This window comes from Periplaneta americana, chromosome 9 (genome assembly GCF_040183065.1).
Source record: "Periplaneta americana isolate PAMFEO1 chromosome 9, P.americana_PAMFEO1_priV1, whole genome shotgun sequence".
In the NCBI taxonomy this organism is placed as follows: domain Eukaryota; kingdom Metazoa; phylum Arthropoda; class Insecta; order Blattodea; family Blattidae; genus Periplaneta; species Periplaneta americana.
In genome coordinates this window covers 9,195,744-9,218,120 of record NC_091125.1, presented here as the reverse complement: position 1 = coordinate 9,218,120, position 22,377 = coordinate 9,195,744, and the positions used below count along the sequence as shown (strand labels likewise).

The following is a 22,377-nucleotide window of genomic DNA, read 5'->3' as shown; positions in this document are numbered from 1 at the left end:
GACAAAGATCTGTTGCCACATGGTAGCGCAAGATTCAAAGTTTGTTGAGAGAATTAAGATTGTCACCAGCATATTACGTGCTAAAATGAAACTCGAGTATATGTAATTTAACTGCAATATTACAAATAATATATCAACTGTGACGGTAGGGTCTATCTAGAGTAGGTGAAATTAGTGGTAGTAATAAGTCCGAAAAATCGCCATTAAGTTACCTGACATTCACGTACAGTTGAGGAACCTGGACAAAACGAACCAGAAAATAAGTCCAAGGACACAGTCTGGATTGGCTGGAATCTGTTTGACTTACTCTATACATACGATAGTTTGTAGAGTAGGTTACAGGCTGCAGACATGAATCACCATTCATTCATAGTTTTCTGCCCAAGGACAGGCATTTCACTGCAAACCCAGCATTCTACAATCTTTCCAATATTCCACCTTCCTCTTAGTCTCCGCATATAATCCATATATCTTAATGTTATCCATCATCTAATATTTTCTTCTGGCCCTAACATTTTTCTCGTTTATCTTTTATTCCAGTGCACAGGCCTATTCAGTAGGCAGTTTCTTTTTAGCCAGTGACTCTAGTCAGTATCTTTTACTTATTAATTTCAGCATTATTTTTCCTTCGCCGACTATTTCTAGTACAGATTCATTTTTGATTCTGTCTGTCCATTTCACACGTTTCATTCTTCTCCATATCCACATTTCAAATGCATGAATCATCATGATTGTGCCGAACTTAGATGATTCAGGCGCTAACGTAAACTGTAGGGATTTGTGTACATATCCCAGGAATTTCACGCCAAAGTCACCTATACTGTATCTTACCACTCTATTAAAAGAATAATAAGATCAGAATATAACATCTTAATAAAAAAAATAGAATGGTTCTAAAGCGAAAGCGAAAAAAATTAGAGATATAGCTATGCAGTGCATCTAATTTAGCAACGAACTTCCACGAAAATCTGCGGTGGCAATATTCATGCCTGCATGGAATGCCACAGAGAATCAACCGGCACCTGTCTGCCATTCTTCAAGATCCTGTTATGGAAATGGGCTTCTGAAATAGATGTTTATATTGTGCCCACGACCAGCAGCTATCTCCAACGGTACCACACAGCCACGAACCACAAGAATGTCGGAGCGTCCTCCACGTATGTGAGTAAGCAAACACACCGTCGTGCTGCGGCTGCTCTCCTTTCAGCTGTTCTAAACTGACCAACATAACTACTGAATACCGAACCAACTAACCAAATAAGGACAAACTATCGGCTGCTTCCACCACCGTTCGTTAAATTTTATTTGAACGTCAATTTAATAACTGTGAATTTCTTAACGTCTCGTTAACATAAGAACCATTTCATCAACATACATAACAAATAACGTCACTTTGTAGAGAAGGTCATATTATCTTCACCGATGTAGCTCAGGCGGAATCAGTTGGATGGATGAAACATGTGAGGCAAAATTTAATATTTGGGGTGGTTTTTGACACAAAATTATTATGGAAGAGAGATCTTAAGTATTTTGTAAAAAGGCAGAAAAAAGCCTTAACCATTGACAGGGAAAAGGTGCTGATGTTCTACACACATCTTAATATATTTTACAAAATGTAATTATATAAATGCAGATTTTAAATATTGTGGAGAAATACAGTAGCGTGCAAATTAATCCGAACAAGACATATTTTTTACATTTACTGTCATTGTTGGCCTCACAGCTGCTCATACCGTTTTAATTGACATCTGTAGTACGTGTATCTCAATATCCGGTAATTTCATCACTATAGAATTTTGTTATTGTAGGTTTAATTTGTAATTTAGTAAATACAAAAATATTCTTTGTTCTTAACTTCTATGATAAAATGTCTAGCTTTCATTAATCAGGTATTCTTGTCGTACTTTAATTTTTATTGTAATTGTAATTGTAAATTTAATATTAATTGTAATCTTATTGTTCATGTTATAGTTGTAATCCCCTGGTAGAGGGGCAGAGAAGGCCTGACGGCCTTATCTCTACCAGGTTAAATAAATAAATCTAATCTAAATCTAATCTACGTGTAATTCCATTGTTGAAGGTCTGTCGTTATTATTTTTTTATAATATGTGACATTTTGCCTGTCTTTTGTACTTATAAGCATTTCAGTTGTGTTGAAGACTTAATACTGCAATTCTGTGTACATTCTGTCGTCTTCACAAATGGATACAACTCCACGAAAACGGTGTAATATTATAACATTAGCAGAGCATTCTTCTATGACACAGAGGCAAATTGCTGCAGAATGTGACATCGGTTTGACTACTGTTAATTCGATCATAAAACGATACAGGGAGACTGGATCCATCACACCCCAGAAAAAAGGAAACTGTGGCCGGAAAAGGAAGACTTCACCTGCAGATGATCGTTTAATTGTGAGGAAAAGTAAATTAAATCCTAGATTAACTGCTGTCGACTTAACCCGCGAGTTAATGGCTACCACTGGGGCGAATATTCACGTCACAACAGTGCGGCGTAGGCTTTTGGAAGCTGGACGAAGGGCTCGTAAGCCTATTAAGAAGCAACTGCTAACTCCTGTTATGTGCAAAAAACGCTTAATGTGGGCAAAATTACATCAACACTGGACAGTGAATGACTGGAAGAATGTACTTTTTTCCGATGAGTCTCATTTCGAGGTCCACGCCCACCGTGTTTCTTACGTACGGAAAGGATCCGAAAAAGTAACAGCAGCTCATCTCCAAAAAGCACCCAAATACCCCCCTAAAGTAATGTTTTTGGGTTGTTTTACACATGAAGGGCCTGGAGCATTAATACCTCTCAAGGGAATGATGAATTCTGACAAATATATTCACTTATTGGAAACCAGAATCGTACCCCAGCTGCAAAAATCATTTCCGGATGGCAGAGGTGTGTTCCAACAAGACCTGGCACCATGCCATACGTCTCGAAAAACTACAGAATTCTTCAACAAGAAGAATATTCAGGTACTCCCCTGGCCAGGCAACTCACCAGACATCAACCCCATTGAGAACTTGTGGTCAATTAGCAAAAGAAGAATGCAAAAAATGGATTGTTCTACAAAGGAGAAGATGATTTCTGCCCTCATTGGTGTATGGTTTCGCGATGAAGAAATGAAGAATATTTGTGTGAAATTAGTGGAATCCATACCATATCGTCTCAGAGCTGTTATTAGGAACAAGGGAGGCCACATAGATTACTGAGGTATGTCTTAGATCCTTTTTTTTTTATCCCGTTTGAGTGTTTTTACATAAGTAATTACGTTGTTCGGTTTAATTTACACGCTACTGTACTCCCAATAATCTTAAATGCGAAAAACTTCATAAACCACAAAATCAAATCCCCCGATTAATATCAGGAGCTATTAAAACTACACCAAAATACTATGCAAGTTTTAACAGAGAATAATGCAAATATAAAATATGAAGTGTAAGAAGCAGCTATCACACAGTATGAGAATTTAATAAGATTACTCTGTAACATTTGGACAAAATGAGAGTTGTATTTAAAAATATAGCATTGCTTTCAAACTCTAGTTCGAGACATCAAACAGAAAAACATAACTTCCTCAATTAAAGAAACCTTTACTAATAAAACACAGCCTCTCAGAGTTAATTGATATTGAATATTATTTAGCTAATTTATTTCTTTTTCAGTCAGCAGGTATTGTTCTTTCCCATGAGACATTATCTCGTAGAGTGACTATGATAACGTTTGAAAATGTCTGGATAAGAATCAGATTTCTTAACATGTTCTGTTAAAGTTAAAACTAAGATAGGTCTAATATCAAAAGCAATAAATCAGTTAATACTTTTTATAGTTATCGACAGATATCGCTTACCTACTAGTTTCCTAATGGAAAAGATGATTTCATATAGATTAAATTGGTTCTTGGAATCTTAGGGTGCTATTCATAGACATTTCGCTAGTCCGCGCTACGAGCGTGCTAAACTAGCCACAGCTATCGACTGGTTACTTGTACAAGATTCATATCATATCATATCATATATCATATCATAACATATATAATATCATATCATATCATATCACATCACATCACATCACATCACATCACATCACATCACATCACATCACATCACATCACATCACATCACATCACATCACATCACATCACATCACATCACATCACATCACATCACATCACATCACATCACATCACATCACATCACATCACATCACATCACATCATATCATATCATATCATATCATATCATACCATATATCATCATATCATATCATATCATATCATATCATATCATATCATATCATATCATATCATATCATATCATATCATATCATATCATATCATATCGCTAACACTGGTTTATGAATAAGAAAAAAGTTAGTTCGCTGATCATCCACCGGAAGCCCGCCCTAAGAATGTTTATGAATACGATAGCTTAATTTCCTTTAATCAGGCTAGCTGAAGATAACAGATTTTAAATTAAAGTGAAGCTTTTGGAGATACTCATAGTTTTAATACTGCATAAAAACCATCTTAGTATTATTCATTCATTTGCAAGTAACATATAACAATGAAGATACAAATTACTTGCGAAACTACAAACTTTAAGTGTTCAAGGTAAAATGTTACTCTGGATCAATGATTTCATTATTATTGTTGTTGTTGTTGTTGTTCAGTCAACTGTCCGAAGACACGTCTGATTCTCACAAGTAATACCAACAAGGCACCAATTATGAGGAAATTATGCCAGGAGATAATGTTACATTAATCAGGCTTCAGATGTATAATCTACAGACAATTATTCTTCCTCTGAAACATATCGAATGATTTTATTTTCAAACTATTTAATACTACAAAAAAGACAATTTATCTGAATGCAAACAGACTCATCGAGGCTTGCACTACACATAATAATATTTATATCAGTGATACAACTACTAAAAAAAATGAAATGAAGATTTCCTCTTTTTTCATATGATGTGATTGTCTAGGCAAAAAATCAGAGTCAACAATTTCATAAACACAGTCCAACCATGTGTGGTACATTTACAGAATTGGTCATCTAACAATTCGTTCATAGGACGTTTGGGGCAAATATCTTTTGGGCCAACATAGACCGGAAGTATGGGGCTAAAAGTATGCAATTGTAGTAGGGAACGTTTTGGGCGATGTAAACATTTTCCCTCTCTTTTACACGGACTTGGGACTGCCAAGATACAAGCCATGGATGAATATGTCATCCATGCACAAACTGTGTTGTTATTTATATAAAGTTTACATTACTAAATTTGTAAACATTTAATTTAAAATCGAATTTGAATATATAGGTTGTTGGATATAATTTTGGATATTTTTTCAACGTCCTATTTATTATAACCTATAACTTGTGGTTTTTTGCGTGAAGTATTCTCGTAACGTTATTTTGCCATTTTTGTAGTCATTCCAGCTTTCGATCATAGAAGTCTGGGTCCTTCCTTTCTCCGTGCCTTTAAACAGTGAATATGTTTCGGGAAATGGAGCTTCATTTTAATTTTGTCTCTGCCTGTATGGATAAAAGGACATCAACAACTGTTTTATGTTGGACTGTGGTGAGTAGAACTGCGCATCGAAATGACTATGTAATGCTTCTGGCCCATGTGTTGTTCGAGGATCTTCCGTCGGTTCGGCAGCCCACATATTTGGAGAAAGTGATGCATGTTTGCTAATGTAATTGTATAATCAGCGAATGTCAAGTCAGTAGTATGTATAAATAACGTAATTTATCTTGTTATTCATACCAAGAAGACTCTTTACTCTATGGAAGCAGTAGGTACACTAATATGATATGAAAGCACTGACACAAACTGACTGGTCACAGAAAGGAAGACTCAAATGACTTATTAATAATCGCCCCAAAACGAGCTCTATAATACAGGTAACAAATATCGCAATCGACCTAGTCGACCTTCAGAGAACAATTCAATGGAAATAAATATTCACAAAACTATCAGTTATTTTCACTAAGGAAGAAACCATTGACAATTCCGTCAGATAAAAGTAATTGCTTTTCTTTTGGCTGAGAGCAGCAAAAGACATAGGGTAAGAGGGTACAATTTCGAACAGTAAACGCATATTTGTATTTTGTGGGCAAAATAAGTATAAGAAATGTATAAATTTATTGTGAATACAATGTTCAAGACCTAGTTGTCGTTTCACAACAGTATATGAAATAAAGAATGTTTACATTGTCTATAGTTGTAAATGTTTCAATAAACAAAAAACATACGAAAATATACCACACGGGTACAATTTTGAACAGGTCAGGTACAATTTCAATCAAAGGCATTTACCACAAAAAAAACTGCTTTATCCTCTGGCACCCACGCACACTTCGTCATACCACAGTCTACTATATACAGTCGCGATGCTCAATATGGGTAGTTGCCCACCACTAGGATCGCTACTATCGCCTCATCATCACAGATCTCTCTCCTAGCAGCCGACAAAATATGTTACACTTTCGTTGTCGTGTTCTTTTGGAAAAATTAACACCTTCCTTCCATTATTGAAATATTAAATGCATAAAGTTAATTTATTATTTTAATGAAGTATATTAAATTCCACCATAAACTCGAAGATACCTGCAAGAAATAAGTTAATATAACTTTTGTTTGTGCAAAACGAACTGAAATTTACTATAATAGCTTCACTCATTCAAGATTATAGCGAAATTAACTATGAAACCAATAAATATTAATTTGCATTTCTCTTTACAACAATAATAATGGAAATATGAATTAATGGAGTAGCTTACGTGTACCGGTACTTGTAGTGTATGCTTACGTAGTTAACAAAGTGGGATGAGGTTAAGCAACAATAATCACACCAGAATTGGAAATAAAACGTGATCAATAAATTTTATTGTAACAAACTTTTTCTACGTGTCTAGTAAACAACAAATAAAAATAACAACAAAATTAACAGCTATAATTTAAAACCTATCCTTTGAAGAAAAAAGTAGGCCTAAGCAATAATAATCCCACCAGAATTGAAAATAAAACGTGATCAATAAATTTCATTAAAACAAACTTAATTTTTCTACGTCTTTAGTAAAATAACACATAAAAATAATAACAAAATTAATAGCTACAATTAAAAATATATCCTCTGGAAAAAAAAGTAGACCTAACCTTTATTTCTCTGGAAATTTAGCAGCCTAAGTGACAGTACTTTAACCGGTATCTAATGTCCTTTCGGTTAGACTGAAACATTTCATTGTGAAATTTAAGGATATAATGTATTCTAACAGTCACAAAGAACTTCAAATTAACAGTTTTGTTTCTGCACAGCATTCTTGTGGAAACCCAGGAACCTTTCTGAATCTTTCGGAAATCGGAAAAAGGATAACTCTGGCCTCTTTCTCTTACTGTTGCTACAATTTATAGCACTACAAACGTCTCCTCCTTGTCCCATATTATTATTCCAATTATTATATTTTAGCCATTAACATTTTCATTATAACCAATAACGAACATTTCACAAGCATCAATGTGAAATACGCAACGAGCTAGCACTCGATAGAAATACGACACAGTCCAAAGTCGACCATGGACAGTCTATTGTTTCTAGTTGCTAACCGCTTGGAGCGCTTTATCACGAGATTTGCAAAAAAACACCTCAAGCTTCGCGACTGTATATAATAGACTGTGGTCATACCACACGTTGCACGTCTGTCATCGGATCCACTCCCCTTTCAACATGGATTCCTTTGAATAATAATTCAGTAGGCAGAGGCCACATTCGTCTTCATTTTATGAAGCGGACAATGTTGCCCTTTGTTTCACTCTTCTCTTGGGTGCAGATTTAGGATAGATTTATTCTTTCCTTTAGGCCGAGTATTAACTGCAGAGGATTTCTTAGATCGTATCTCGTTGATATGCTCTTGCAAAGTAAGGTGGTGGAGTAACGTGAGCAGTTTTCTTTGACGTAAACAAGCTTTTTTTCTCGGGTGAATTAAGAATGGCACTCACTGCATTTTCTGAACAATCAGAAGGACAGTTTTGCGAATTTTCTGAAGGACTCTGATTGGCCACGGCCAAATCAAAAGCAGCACGTTTAACCTTCAAGGGGGTAAGATCTAACTCCCTATTTGCTAAGTACAGGAGCCTATCTACCAAAGTCTTTTCCATGTTTCCAGACAGTATTGTGGGATGTTCAATCTTCCCTGTAACTCGTGGAGTAAAACCAGCCTGTTTTTCCTTTTCCTTGTTTACTCTCTCATGTAGAGTGCTCAGTGGAAAGTGATACAACGCGGATGCTTCTTTCAATGAAATATCCCCTGGAATTACATTTCCATTGTCTTTTCCATAGCATTAGAATTCTATTTGAGCATTTTTTCCTTTCCCGTTTTCCTTCGTGGTATCTAATATGCCAACAAACATAAATGACGTATTTAGAATGGTTAAAAACAACTGTTCGAAATTGTACTCTTAGCGTTCAGAATTGTACTTGAATAATGTTCGACATTGTACTTCAGCTATCCTTGAAAAATGACTAAATAATTTTCTACACTATTCATAGATAACACTGGTGTGCCGGTGACATGTATAACGAAGACCACAGAACAGGTTAGAATCAAATACAAACCAATATTAGCATTGTAATATAATACCACAACGGGAAACTACTAGCCATTTTATAACACAGCATATTCTGTAGCCGAAATGCTTACCTTTATTTGAAAAAAATGATTTATTTGTGGTATGTAATAACATTTTACAACACAGGTTTTTAGGAGACAAACTTATAGAAGACTGATTATTGACGCTATATAACTCAAGCATAGTTACGAACATATGAAACTCGCAAATGTTAAAAAATCTTAGTGCGTTCAGAATTGTACTATGTTCAAAATGTACCCCCTTACCCTAACATAAATTGCGAATTTTGCGCTGTAGAGATGCACTTGGCTTGCCTTTTCGAGAGTCGGATCCTTGCACGTAGGTACTTTTGGCCCATTGTGGTCACACACGCGGCAAATGGGTTATTAGACGTTTTGGCGTCATAACTTTCGTTCTGGCTACAGTAACCGTAGAAATACACAGTTAACTATTTTATGTAATTGGTATTTTTGTTTAAATATCCGTCGTTCAAAAATCCACTTATATTATCTAAATCTTAAAATCGACTTCACTTTCTAAACAATACACAGTAAAACTACCTACCCATTTCATTTTTCAAACAGAACTTTCAATACTGTTAAAATCACTAGTTTCACTCTTGAGTTGTGTCTGTCGATACGGCACAAACTCTCTTAAAATTTATTTTCGACATCCTACTACGAATAGTATAATACTATTGCAGTTCACAATTCTTTTATTAAACTGTTATTTCAAAATTCTTACTTGAGATCTAAGGTTTCAGTCGAATCGGAATAGCCTACGTAGAGCAGTTGAAGAGAAGGTACGTTCAACTTTTCCCATCTGTATTGTTACGTCTGTGACTCACTCACCATGAGTGCGACTGGATTCGATTCCGGCCTGGTCGTGGTGGAATTTGTGGTGAACAAAGCAGACGGGATACTCTCGTATCTCTTTCATTCCACAAACATTCTTCTACCTCTCCATCACTTCATCTGTCATAGGCAATTGTTAGAAGGTTGGAAAAAAGTCTTTGTGGTGTAGCGTATGGGTTTTCCGATACTGATATGAGTATAGGAAATTTTTGGGGCTCCGGATCCTGAGGGTTTATCAGTAGGGACCGGATTTTTATGTAATTACATATTATATTCCTTTCAACCTAACCGTATATAAATAAGAAATATTTACGAATCTTGTAATTACCGTTCATATATTAAAATTTGATACTACATATTTTTACATATTTACCCCAAATTATATATTGTTGCTTGGTATTACATAAATCTACATATTTAGGGGTTTTATTCATTTTCACTTCTCTAAGAGGAAAAACAAAATTCTGCCGGGGAAGTTTACAATTTGAAATACCACAGATTTAAAAAGCCTTTTTACCTACCCGAGAAAGGATATATTTCGGGACGAAACATAACGTCCTTAGTTCCAGGAAGTAACAGAGGCACTCACCCCATACCGCCCACTGTGAATGTGAGTGTACAAAAGGCAACCTTTCTCATAAAACTACCTAGTATTGTACAAATCATACAGAAAGGACCGTTGACTTCATGCGGTGGAGTGGGACGAGGATGACATGATTTGTCTCGAATTATAATTGTTCTGCACACTTCTTAACAAGCCGTTCCCATGCAATTTGCAATCTTACCCACCCTCTTTCTAATCCTTCCAGGGAAAATCCGTGTCAATTCTGACATGAGCCGCAATAAATAAATTTATTTATTTATTTACGTATTTATTTATTTATTTTATTGGGTTATTTTACGACGCTGTATTAACATCTAGGTTTCCGCAATGAAGTAGTCGACTTTTGAAAAGTAGCTGGAGTAAAGGAACAGACTGAAAAGATGTTGAAAGATTAAAATAAATAGCTTTTCAGGTTATTGTTTGACCTCTTTACTTTAAATTTAGTAGACCTATACGGAAATGGGATTTTTCGAGCAATTAGAAAGTATAGTTCTCGGCTTGAATAATCCTACTTGTCTGAATGAGACAGGAATGTCATTTTTCAAACAACAGTTTGTAAATACCTATAGTTTGAGGTTTTAGTAGGTACTTTGTTTCTTACAGGGAGCAGCTAAAATGCATGTGTCCCACATCTCCTCTTATTTTCTCCTAATCCAGTAACGCGAAACAGTGCTTGCAGTCCTGTTGTGTCATTGATTTCACTCAGTTCTCTATAAATAGTTTTAGTAATTACAGTATAAAGTGCAAGTGAGTTTATCTACTGCTTTTAACTAACTAAAATGGCCCCTGTATCTTCAACCCTAACGACAAAAATAAAATCATGGATTGTGATGGACGAAGCTTTCATTACAGATGGAAAAATAGTAATGTGTCAAGTGTGCGGTAAAAAAACTCGGGTGCTCTATGAAAACACAACTGGAGAGTTTTACCTATCCTATACCTGCCAGATATTGATATTAAATATTTTCATGATTTTACATATTTTGGTACATATTCAGCTTATTTTTCTTACATAAATATGTACATATTTCACACCTTGATATTACATAAAAATCCGGTCCCTATTTATCAGGTACTCGTTTGGTGAGGATACCTATCTTCACCAGAGCTGAAGCAGGATGAAGTGATGAAATTTGTGGTGGACGAAGCAGAAATTGCAGACGATTTTTCTCTGAGTACTCCCGGTTCCCTCTATCATCCACCAACATTCTCCACCTCCCGCTGACTTCATCTGTCATCTGCAATAGTAAAAATAGGCTGGGGTGAAATCCTGGGGGTAGTATATGTTTCCGATGTTGATATGGGAAGGACTTGGAGCTTCGGACCTCTGGGGCTTGTGCCGATGGGTCCTGGCTCAACCAGCGGCTGAGTCTGGATGGCCTATCTGTCCGCCTCTGATTCAGGAATGCCACCAAGGCCAAAGTCCTGTCGGACTTGGACAATCGCCGTATATACAGGAAGGAAATGAAATAGGCTAACACTGCAGATTTTTAGAGCGAATAGCTAGTGTAATACCATATTGGTGGAAAGTCCATAGTTTTCTAAAAAAAAAAAAAAAAAATGTTCACCAAATGTTTAACACCCTCTTATTCGGTAACTATTGCGACTAGGATCGTGAATTTTATCCCTAGCGATAGAAAATCTAACAAAAAATCATTTATCCTTCTGGCGTATTTCAATAGCGTGGACGGTTTTCGTGTATTTTTTATTTAAAAACCACTCATTTCAAGTTACTGAACGATGCAAGCAGATTGCAGCGTTTTAGTCAGAGAGGGAGGTTGGCGTAAGGAGATAGACCTGAGTTCGTTGACGTCTTACATCTGTATTACGAGAAGAAAGATGACTAAATAATATTACTTATTTACTTACTTACTTAATTACTTACTTACTTACTTACTTACTGGCTTTTAAGGAACCCGGAGGTTCATTGCCGCCCTCACATAAGCCCGCCATTGGTCCCTATCCTGAGCAAAATTAATCCATTCTCTATCATCATATCCCACCTCCCTCAAATCCATTTTAATATTATCTTCCCATCTATGTCTCGGCCTCCCTAAAGGTCTTTTTCCCTCCGGCCTCCCAACTAACACTCTATATGCATTTCTGGATTCGCCCATACGTGCTACATGCCCTGCCCATCTCAAACGTCTGGATTTAATGTTCCTAATTATGTCAGGTGAAGAATACAATGCGTGCAGTTCTGTGTTGTGTAACTTTCTCCATTCTCCTGTAACTTCATTCCTCTTAGCCCCAAATATTTTCCTAAGAATCTTATTCTCAAACACCCGTAGTGTCTGTTTCACTCTCAAAGTGAGAGTCCAAGTTTCACAACCATAAAGAACAACCAGTAATATAACTGTTTTATAAATTCTAACTTTCAGATTTTTCGACAGCAGACTGGATGATAAAAGTTTCTCAATAATAAATAATTTCAAGGAAAAATTGTTCCGGGGCCGGTTATCGATCCCGGGACCCCTCGCTTAGCGCACGAATGCTCTCCCGACTGAGCTACCCCAGGAACTATACACGACACCGTCACAATTTTTCCTTCTTATATCCAACTCAAATGGGCTGACAAGACGCCAGAAACCCAACTTTTGAGTGCACACAATACTGTGTGACTTAAATTGTGGCTTTCTGTTAACCTATCTACGGTAACGAAGTCACACAGAATTGTGTGCACTCAAAGTTGGGTTTATGGCGTCTTGTCAGCCCATTTGAGTTGTGTGGATATAAAGGGAAGAATTGTGACGGTGTCATGTATAGTTCCTGGTGTACCCGGCCCCGGAATAATTTTTCCTTCGAAATTATTCAAATCTGCTTTACAGGGAGCTACTACCTGAAAGTCAGATTTGCAGAAAGAGGACTGTTAGCGGCAGTATTGCCAGAATGCTAAAACTTCCAACTTAATTTTGTAATTAACCGTGCATTTAATCACGAAACGTAACATAGGTTTTCTATTCCTTTAAGTGTAACCTATCGCCCCATTCAATCTGCAGGATTATTTCACTTTCACTCTGTATAGACTTAGGACACACAATGAGCCAAAGCGTGCCTGAGTGTACGGATCCGAGCAGCCAAGCTGAAACATTATTATAATTTATAAATTTGGTTTCGGAGATCTGTACTGTTTGACTCTGCGATCTCCTCTTGTAGCAAACCGCATAGCTGTGTTTACGTCCACTATATACTTAGTTCCATAATGCCTAACAGGAGGTGTAAACATTTCCGGTAGAGGAGGAGAGAAGTATAATTGTTATTCAACCGATGGCAGAGGTCTCATTCCAGACAGCTCGAAGTTGGGCGGACTGAAGCGTTCTACCCCCGTCCAACTTCGAGACAAGAGTGGCATAAGATCTCTGCCATTGGTTGAATAGCAATTATACTTCTCTCCTCCTCTGCCGGCAATGTTTACTTCTGTCAGACATGAAACTAAGTGTAGTACAGGGCGCAAACTCACAATACAGCAAAGCTGCTGTTGTCAAAAAAGCTTTTACTGAAACGTGCTCGAACATGCTAACGTGTAGTTTGAAATCTGACTGGCGCACATCAATTGGCCAAGAACCAAAAGCGCAATTCTGCTTCATTGGTTGAGGGAAAACCTCGGAAAAACCTCAACCAGGTAACTTGACCCAACCAGGATTTGAACCCGGGCCCGCTCGTTTCATGGTCAGACGTGCTAAACGTTACTTCACAACGATGGACCAGATGGTATAACGGTGTTCCGAATTTCAGCGATGACGTCATTGATGCTCCAGCTCTTCTATCAGCGTGCAGAGGTGGTGTCTTTGTCCATCAGCCTCTATCAGTGAATCTGATTGGATCTTGTAAAGGGCGGAAATTGGCAGACGAATGACATCGTACACTGTTGTGTTATAGATGTGTGTTTTGCTGTGTTGTTTGTAATGAGCACAATGTAAAATGTTAGTGGCTTATGAATGAACATGTCAACTGACTAGTTATTACTACTGGATCAAGAAACAGTAAATTCTTTGTGCTCTCTTTTATTTGAACGAGACGACTGTAAAAAAAAAAAAAAAAACTTTAATAGTGTAATACACAAACAACTCGTACAGCCGCCATGATAACCCTTGAACCTTCCAGCAGTTTTGTTCCTATTTCGCTCCAGCTTGACGTCATTGATGTCCACCGGTCCCTTCCAACATAAAAGTACTTTAATGCTCTAAGGCTGGTCCGGTGAGATTCGGAATACGCTGATAGGAAAGAAATCCTTTGTGACAAAGCAGTTACCATGGGTTTCTCAATGGACTGCTGCAAACTGAACCCTCAAGGTCACTGCGGTGAACCGTTTCCGCCTTGAACCTTGCTTGGCACACGTCGCACGGGACTTCAGTGCGAGTTGAGTGTCCATGGTCAATAATACGCACAGACTCCATAGTTTGATTTGTCGTTCTTTCATTCTGATCAAAGTCACAGCGCTTCTGGATACATATCTAGTGAAGTTGAGTTTCGTACTGAGTACGGAAAATGGGAGATTGGATATTATGTATAGTGAGGATCACGCAGTGCTGTAGTTGGGCCGGTACTAGCCGGTACGCCGTACCGTGTAAAGTAAAAAATTACTGTTATCGTACCGGAAAAAATATAAACTCGAAAATATATTAATTATGTTTAAACAGTCTTTAATATACTTTCATATGAAGGATGTTAGTTATTTGAAAAACATTTTGATTTTGATATCTGGCATGGAAGTAGCGGCTAGCATTTTACATCCTTCGCTTAAACCAGGGATGAGACGATATTAGCTCCCAATCACGGTATAAGAGCTCGACCTTGATCACGAGCGCATAGCGCATCCACTACATAGCGTCTTAACGTAGACATCAGGGATGTACATGCATATACATCGAATAAAGGCAGCAATTATTACAATAGCTGACAAAGGAAAGGGGTTTTAAGAACAAAAAGAGAAATAGGAAAAGTAAACCATTTTTTTGCTAAAAGCAATTCTTTATTCTGTAAAAACTTCACTTCATTGGTTAGGAGAAACTAATAGGGCCTACCTGCTCGACATGTGTGATCTCTAATTACTTTTGAGCTTTTGTTAAAAAATAATGACAATATTGATTGAAGTAGAGTATATTGATTAAGTGATTGTGAAAATGTAGTCCTTACTTTCCAGTCGTGATTATGTAATGATGTTTCTTAATGTGATTTGTGAGATGCACATAACACAAAAAAACAAATTCATTTAATTATGCTATTGAAGAGCCATCGTAATTTTTTAGGTCAATCATTTAAGGGGATATGTATGATTTTTAAAACTTCCACAATTTTCAGCCAAAATTTGTGAAATTTAAACTATATAAACAGATCTACAATACCATAATCTGTACACAATTTGGTGCAATTATGTCTAATGGTTTTGAAATTATATATTTTTTAATATATTTTATATTCACATCACTAAAAAGGCTCCTTGCATCAAAGTTTTCAAAATTTTTAATTCATATTTGCTCAAAATGTTGAAAATAGTTATGGGAATAAAAATCAATTAGATTTTTGATCTCAGTCCAAATAGAGAGACAAATTTTTAAACTGTATGAATTTACCATTACAGCATATTTAATCTAAGTGCAGTATGAATATTCCCCGAAGAAACATAATATTAATATTTCATATAAATGCTAATTAAATTTTATTTATCAACATTTAATTAACCTCTGTGAGAAGTTTCAGACCAATATGACAATGATTGTTGTGCAAGGAGTTTTTTTTATTCGGTAAACTGCTTAAAATGTTTAAGTCGAGAAAACAACATAAAAAAACAACAAAAACAAAAAAAAAATTCTCTCAACTCACGCATGTTTGGCCATATATGATTTATATGGTTCGATCATTTTAAACAATCTCAAATATAAATACGATTATAAAAACAAAAAACGTGGATTTTCTTAATTTTTCAGCATTATTTCCTTTCTGAAATCAATTTCTCTCTTCTCCGGGAATAATGTCTACATCTGTGTTGTGTTGTGTTTCGTACTGACGTTTGACTTTTTTTTTTTTTTTTTTTTTTTTTTTTTTTTACAAATAATGTAGTATATATTTTTTACTTATTAAACACTGACTTTAGTTACTGCGGGAGTTTTGTTTGTTAATTCGTTTTAGAGTTTTTTTAGCGATTGATTTTATTTTACTTATTTCTGGTTTGATCCTCTATAACATGAATTACTATACCAGCACACATAAATTACTTCACCGCCATGTTCATTATATAAAAACTAAACCTCCTACTTATCATTAATATCTGTATTGTAATCTCGCTTGCGATCTGTCATGGTCTGCAACGTTGTATGTACTGTACACCAGGGGCGGTCCGTCCATAAGAGCATATGCCCTACCCTAACATTCTTGAGGAAAAAGAGGTTTATATTTTACCACGATTTATTAAACAAATAACAGTCTGCTAATATTCGGTTCAAATCTATCACTTACACTACGTATTTGTACAAGTTTCACTGTTGCACGGATTTGTGTAACTAAAGAAATGAGCAGACTGCGCATGTGCAGGTACAAAAATTTTTAGTTTGCCCAGCTTTGCTAGTAATGGTGAGGCATGCGCACTGTGTTTGCTGCTTGCCATTGGCCACTGTGATGCTTTTAGCGCTAGTAATTTAACCTGCATTGGGGCAAGAGCCTTGAACTGCCCATCAGCAGGGTAACCACTGGTATTACGAAGAACATAATTCCCTCTTTACAAATACAGCTCAGTAGCATGCCCTAGTAACCGTTGTGTTGGTAATAAATTTTAAAAGAAGCGGGAAGGCAGAAAGCAAACCGCGGTACCGCATTGTTCGTCGTGTTTTTTTGGTAGTGATGTTTACAGCGACAGCGTTACGCGTGCAGTGAAAATGTGTTAGTCGTTTTAAATCTTACTGTTTGTTACGGAATACAGAAAATGAATACAGTCAATTATTTGATTAATAAACCATTCTCAACTCATCCCTTGAATGATAAACTTGTAATTAAAGATTTGGGTAGGCCGAATCCTGATATTAAATTAGAACAAAGTTATTTGGTTAAAGGCAAGGTGGTGAAGAGGTCATTCAACTCGGAAATCTATTCGAAACATGACTGGCTGTGTGGTTGTGAGGTAAAAATGCGCTATTTTGCTTTCCGTGTTTGTTGTTTGGAGGTGACATTTCATGGACTAAAACAGGTGTTACGGATCTGAAACATTTATCTGAAAAAATAAAAAACATGTTGCGTCTTCAAACCACAAGAGTAATGTCATGGATTTGGCCGTACTGGGGATTCAGAATATTGCAAGTCGACTGAGTTCTGCTTACAGTCAGCAAATTGAACTTCACAACAAGAAAGTAAGAGAAAACAGGTATGTGTTGTCTCTGCTTATTAATTGTGTTCGATTCTATGGTGCTTACGAACTTGCTCTGCGTGAACATGATGAGTCGGACACTTCAACTAATCCAGGGATTTTTCGTGGACTTGTCGATTTGAACGAGTCGCTGAAAACCCATTTAGACAAAGCAACCGTATTTAAAGGAACCTCAGAAACAATCCAAAATGATTTGCTGGATTGTATGCTTCAGGTTTGTCACGAATATATTTCCGAAGAAATTAAAGCTGCCAACTTTGTGGCGGTTATAGCAGATGAGACATCTGATGTTTAAAATATTTTTCAAATGGTCCTGGTATATCGTTACATTGTAAATGATAATGTGGTAGAAAGATTTTGGCGTTTTCTGAACCCGTCCAATCATGATGCAGAGCCCCTCTCCGCCTGCATTTTGAAAGATGTTAATGCTCAATTAAGAGACACTCCACATAAGTTAATTTCACAAAGCTACGATGGAGCTGCGGTTTTGAGTGGAAAATAACGGGGTGTCCAAAGACGAGTAAGAGAGCATTATCCTCAAGCGTTTTATGTGCATTGTCATGCTCACCAACTTAATTTGGTCATGTCTCACGCGGCTACAATAAACCGTGGCGTGAGCATATTTTTTCTAATCTGGAAGGAATAAGTACATTCTTTTCAAAATCACCACAGAGAACTAAGGTTCTGGATGAGGTGGTTGGTCGACGTCTTCAAAGGGCAGCTCCTACGAGATGGAATCTTCACTCGCGGGCCGTTCTTACTGCTTATGAATACCATAAAGAGTTAATAGAATGCATGGATGAAATTCAATCGCTGAATGACATTAAGCAGCTTTCCACTATTTCACAAGCTAGTGGGTTGAAGTTAATTTTGTCGGATGAAGAATTTAAATTCTGGCTTCATTTCTTTTATAGAATTATGCCACACGTCGACATTCCGTTCAACCAACTACAGAAGAGAGTAACAGATCCTGTTCAAGTGAAAGAACACATAAACGTTTTTTTAGAATCACATCAAGATGACAAGGGACAATATAGAGAGATCTGCAGGGGTGAAAGAAGGGAATGGGGTGTCCAGAAAACGAAACCACGAAGAAATGTCCGGAAATAGGTTGCGTGAAGCAAGGGAGGTTTGTGATGTTATAATCACACAAGCAAGTGAAAGATTCAGTTTCACTGGCCATCTCAGCGCTTCTAACTTATTCGTATCGGAAATGTTTCCTGAGTACTGTACATCATTTCCAACGAAACACCTCATATCAACTGTAAAAGCTTTCCCCTTTCTGGATCAAAAGAAACTAGAAACTGAGCTTGCCGTGGTGTACAGAAGGGAGGAGTTCAGATCCGTGTCCGGTGCAATTCCAATGTTGAAATTTATAGTAAATACAAATACCATTAGCATATTTGAAGAAACCGTAAAACTGCTACAAATAATAATAATTCCGATGTCAACATCTGAAGCAGAAAGATGATTTTCAACTCTAAAAAGAATAAAGACATTTTTGCGCAACACGATGCATCAAGACAAATTATCTTCCCCAGCCATGTTGTCAATAGAACGAAATCTGGTCATGGACATACCTGATTTCAATAATAAAGTAATTGACACATTCGTCGCAATGAAAGATAGAAGATTGGATTTTACCTACAAAATGTGACAAGACAAAAGTGTAAAGTGTAAATAATCTGCGAAATGTAAATAAGTGTTCACTTATGTATAGTGAGACTAAGTGTACTTGTAAATAGTGTACCAGTATATAAAATGTCTTCAACATCACACACAACCAACTTGAGCAGCAACAACACAGCACATACTGATGACGACGCAGACGACGACGACGACGACAACACCACCAACAAGTAGTATTACGTAAGTAATTTTTTTGTGCCTCACCTAGTTCGAAAATCACGAGCCGCCACTGCTGTACACCCTTGTGTCTCAGGCAGAAAAGCTCCGCGCTTATGGAGAGAGCTTAAAAAAGCTCGCGCCCGTAACTACTAGTAATAATCGCATCACTGGCTTAAACGCTTGTTCATTCGAAAACTATGTTCTGGCACTTCAGGAGCAGTTGTGATTTGTTGATTTCAAGCTTGCATAACGTCCTGGTAATTAACACTAACTTTGTGGCATGGCGTCTCAAGAAGTCTGCTACACTGATTCGCTACTTTGAAAACTTGCGTAGATGTCATTGCATTACACTAACTAATCTTATTATATGGCATCTCAAGAATTCTACTGCACTGATTCTCTAATTTTAAAACTCGCTCTGCCGTAATGTTAGCAGGAGGAAAATTTTGTTACTTTTGTGCGTTCATGAATCTTGAGTCCAGTTACATATTATAGACTCTATTTCAATTTCAACTATAGAATGTGAATGAACATTAGGCCTACTGTAATGAACGATATCTGTGCTAAGAAAAGGAATACTCTTCTAGTAAAAGAATTTCCAGGCTTTTGTTCCTAAAAAGTGTTGGGCCACCAATATTAGGGTATACTTTTTTCGCCTTATATGCAATTGTGGTTGCGATCTGGAAGGAGGTCTGCAATGGCGGATGCATGACGAAGAAGTAACTTTAGAAAATAAGTCCAGTACGAGTCCATACAGAGTCTAGTCTGACCAAGGAGATTTCAACAGTACTCCCTAAAATTTGTTTCCAACTATAACACTGGGATCACGTAAGAATAGTTCCTAAAAGGCCAATTTGGCCGTCTCTTCAGTGATGTCAACTAATACCAGATACCACCAAAAAGGATAAAAAACAATGTTATGTACAGTAATAATAATATAATAATAATAATAATAATAATAATAATAATAATAATAATAATAACAATAACAATATAGTATTAACAATAACGATGTCTTGCTTATTTACCACATACCGCCTTTATGTTGGGAGTGTTTTCTAAATGGCTCAATAATTTGTGAAAGAATAGACCTATATTTTCCTCCCAAACTTCTCGCACATTATGTTGGTAATTAGTAGATTACTATGATCTAATATTAAAATCTATTTTGCCTGAGAACACGAAATTCATTGCTTTTTCTAAACATTTTACGATTCACGAAACTTAACCTAAAAATGTATCATATTTTGTTTGATCACTTGAAATAATTAGTACACATTCTGAAAACCGAATGCCACTTTGAAATGTATGCTTAAGAATAATTTTGCTGTTATAGTTATAATTGCTGTCTCTTTGCGCATAATTCCTTCTTCATTATCGTCTGTCTTCATTTCATTATATAGATATGAACTATAGATTCGTGAAGGACAGTCTGAATGGCACACGCTTTCTTTTTTTGAGGAGTCACTGCCATGCTATTTTCTCTCTTAGGCATTATTGCAATAAAAATCTAAACACGAAAAAAATTAATTAAAATGTGAAATGGCATTTCTGTCAATCATCCAAGTGCATGTATCACACCGTATATTATATTTAATTACACTTATCCGCCATCCGACTATAGGCCTAATTAATTAATTATTAGTAAGGTAAATTAGGGTCGTTGGACAGTCGGGCATGTTGGACACTTTGTACTTTAACGTGTTTCCACAGTCTAGTATATACAGTCGCGAAGCTCAATACGTAGTAAATATGCAAACATTAGATAGTTGCTCACCACTAGGATCGCTAATATCGCCTCATTACAGACAATGCAAAATAGTACCGTCACAGTCTATTGTTTCTAGCACCCTCAAAACTCAAGCTTCGTGACTGTATATAGTAGACTGTGGTGTTACCTCGCCACTTGTGGGCACCACATTCTGCTAGAAGTCAATGACGGAAGTAGCCCCACTCGTGACTACTTCCGTCATTGACTTCTAGCAGAATGTGGTGCCCACAAGTGGCGAGGTAACACGTTAAAGTATGTACAAAGTGTCCAATATGCCCCACTGTCCAACAGACCCTAGTTTACCCTATGTTCAAATTTCACTAGCTTCCAGTAATCGGCTCAGAAATCTAGAACTATTTTAATTTTATAAAATTTCACTACTGTCAGCGGTTGTGACTGCTGTCAACATAACAGAAAATCACTACCAGCTTTCTCAGAACTAGAAAATCACCATAATCCACTATCATATGTAGAAATGGTGGAAAAATGGTTGTTTCACCCATAGGGTATTAAGTAAGCTGATCAGGACTACTGTACCTTTTGCATTTGTCCTATGACTTAAGAAAGATGTGACCACAACAAAGTTGTTGAACACTGTTCATCAATCATCAATAATGTCAACATCATTTTATGTTAACATCTATATATATAATTTGAACTGGTAATGGAAATTGCGGGAAAACGCCTGAACGGATTTTATTATATGACCCCTCATTTTGAAGCTTGGAACCCAAAGTTTTTCAGAAAAATAGTAGTTTTCAGTGAAATGTCAAGTTTTCAACATAATTTTCCTATTTTATAAAATCATCTGTCGTCACTAACTAATTGCATTTCAGAATAAAGCAAAACACACACTACAGTAAACAATATTACACAAAGGCCATGATCTGCAAGAATGCTGACATATTTAGAGCTCAAATTAAATTATTAAAAACTTCAAGACTTACTAAAAATAATTTACAGTTCTGATTCTGTGGTGTGTAATTTTCTGAGTACAGCTGTGTATTGGATATTAAAAACTACAAAACTTGAGGTGGTATGATGACATTATTACCATTAGAAATGAAATATTATTATAATTAATGCCATGCTGTGACTATTTTTCATTAATTATACATATTAATGCTATATTGGTGATATGAAAGTGAAACGTTTTGGGGTTATATAAGTAGATGTAGAGAATATCTTAAACTAGATCTTGATTTCTATAATTTACTGAGTGGCGGCTATATAGTATATGTAAGATAATAATATTGTTATTAAAAATTAAATATTTTATAGTTATTAATCAAGTGGGGTT

The 22,377-nt window shown here is 36.3% G+C and overlaps 1 protein-coding gene across 1 annotated transcript in view; it reads left to right on the top strand.

Moving 5' to 3' along the window:
- Rab23 (RAS oncogene family member Rab23) overlaps positions 1-22,377 on the top strand; it is a 524,702-nt gene that overhangs the window by 475,719 nt on the left and 26,606 nt on the right. The gene's annotated exons all lie outside the window — the stretch shown is intronic.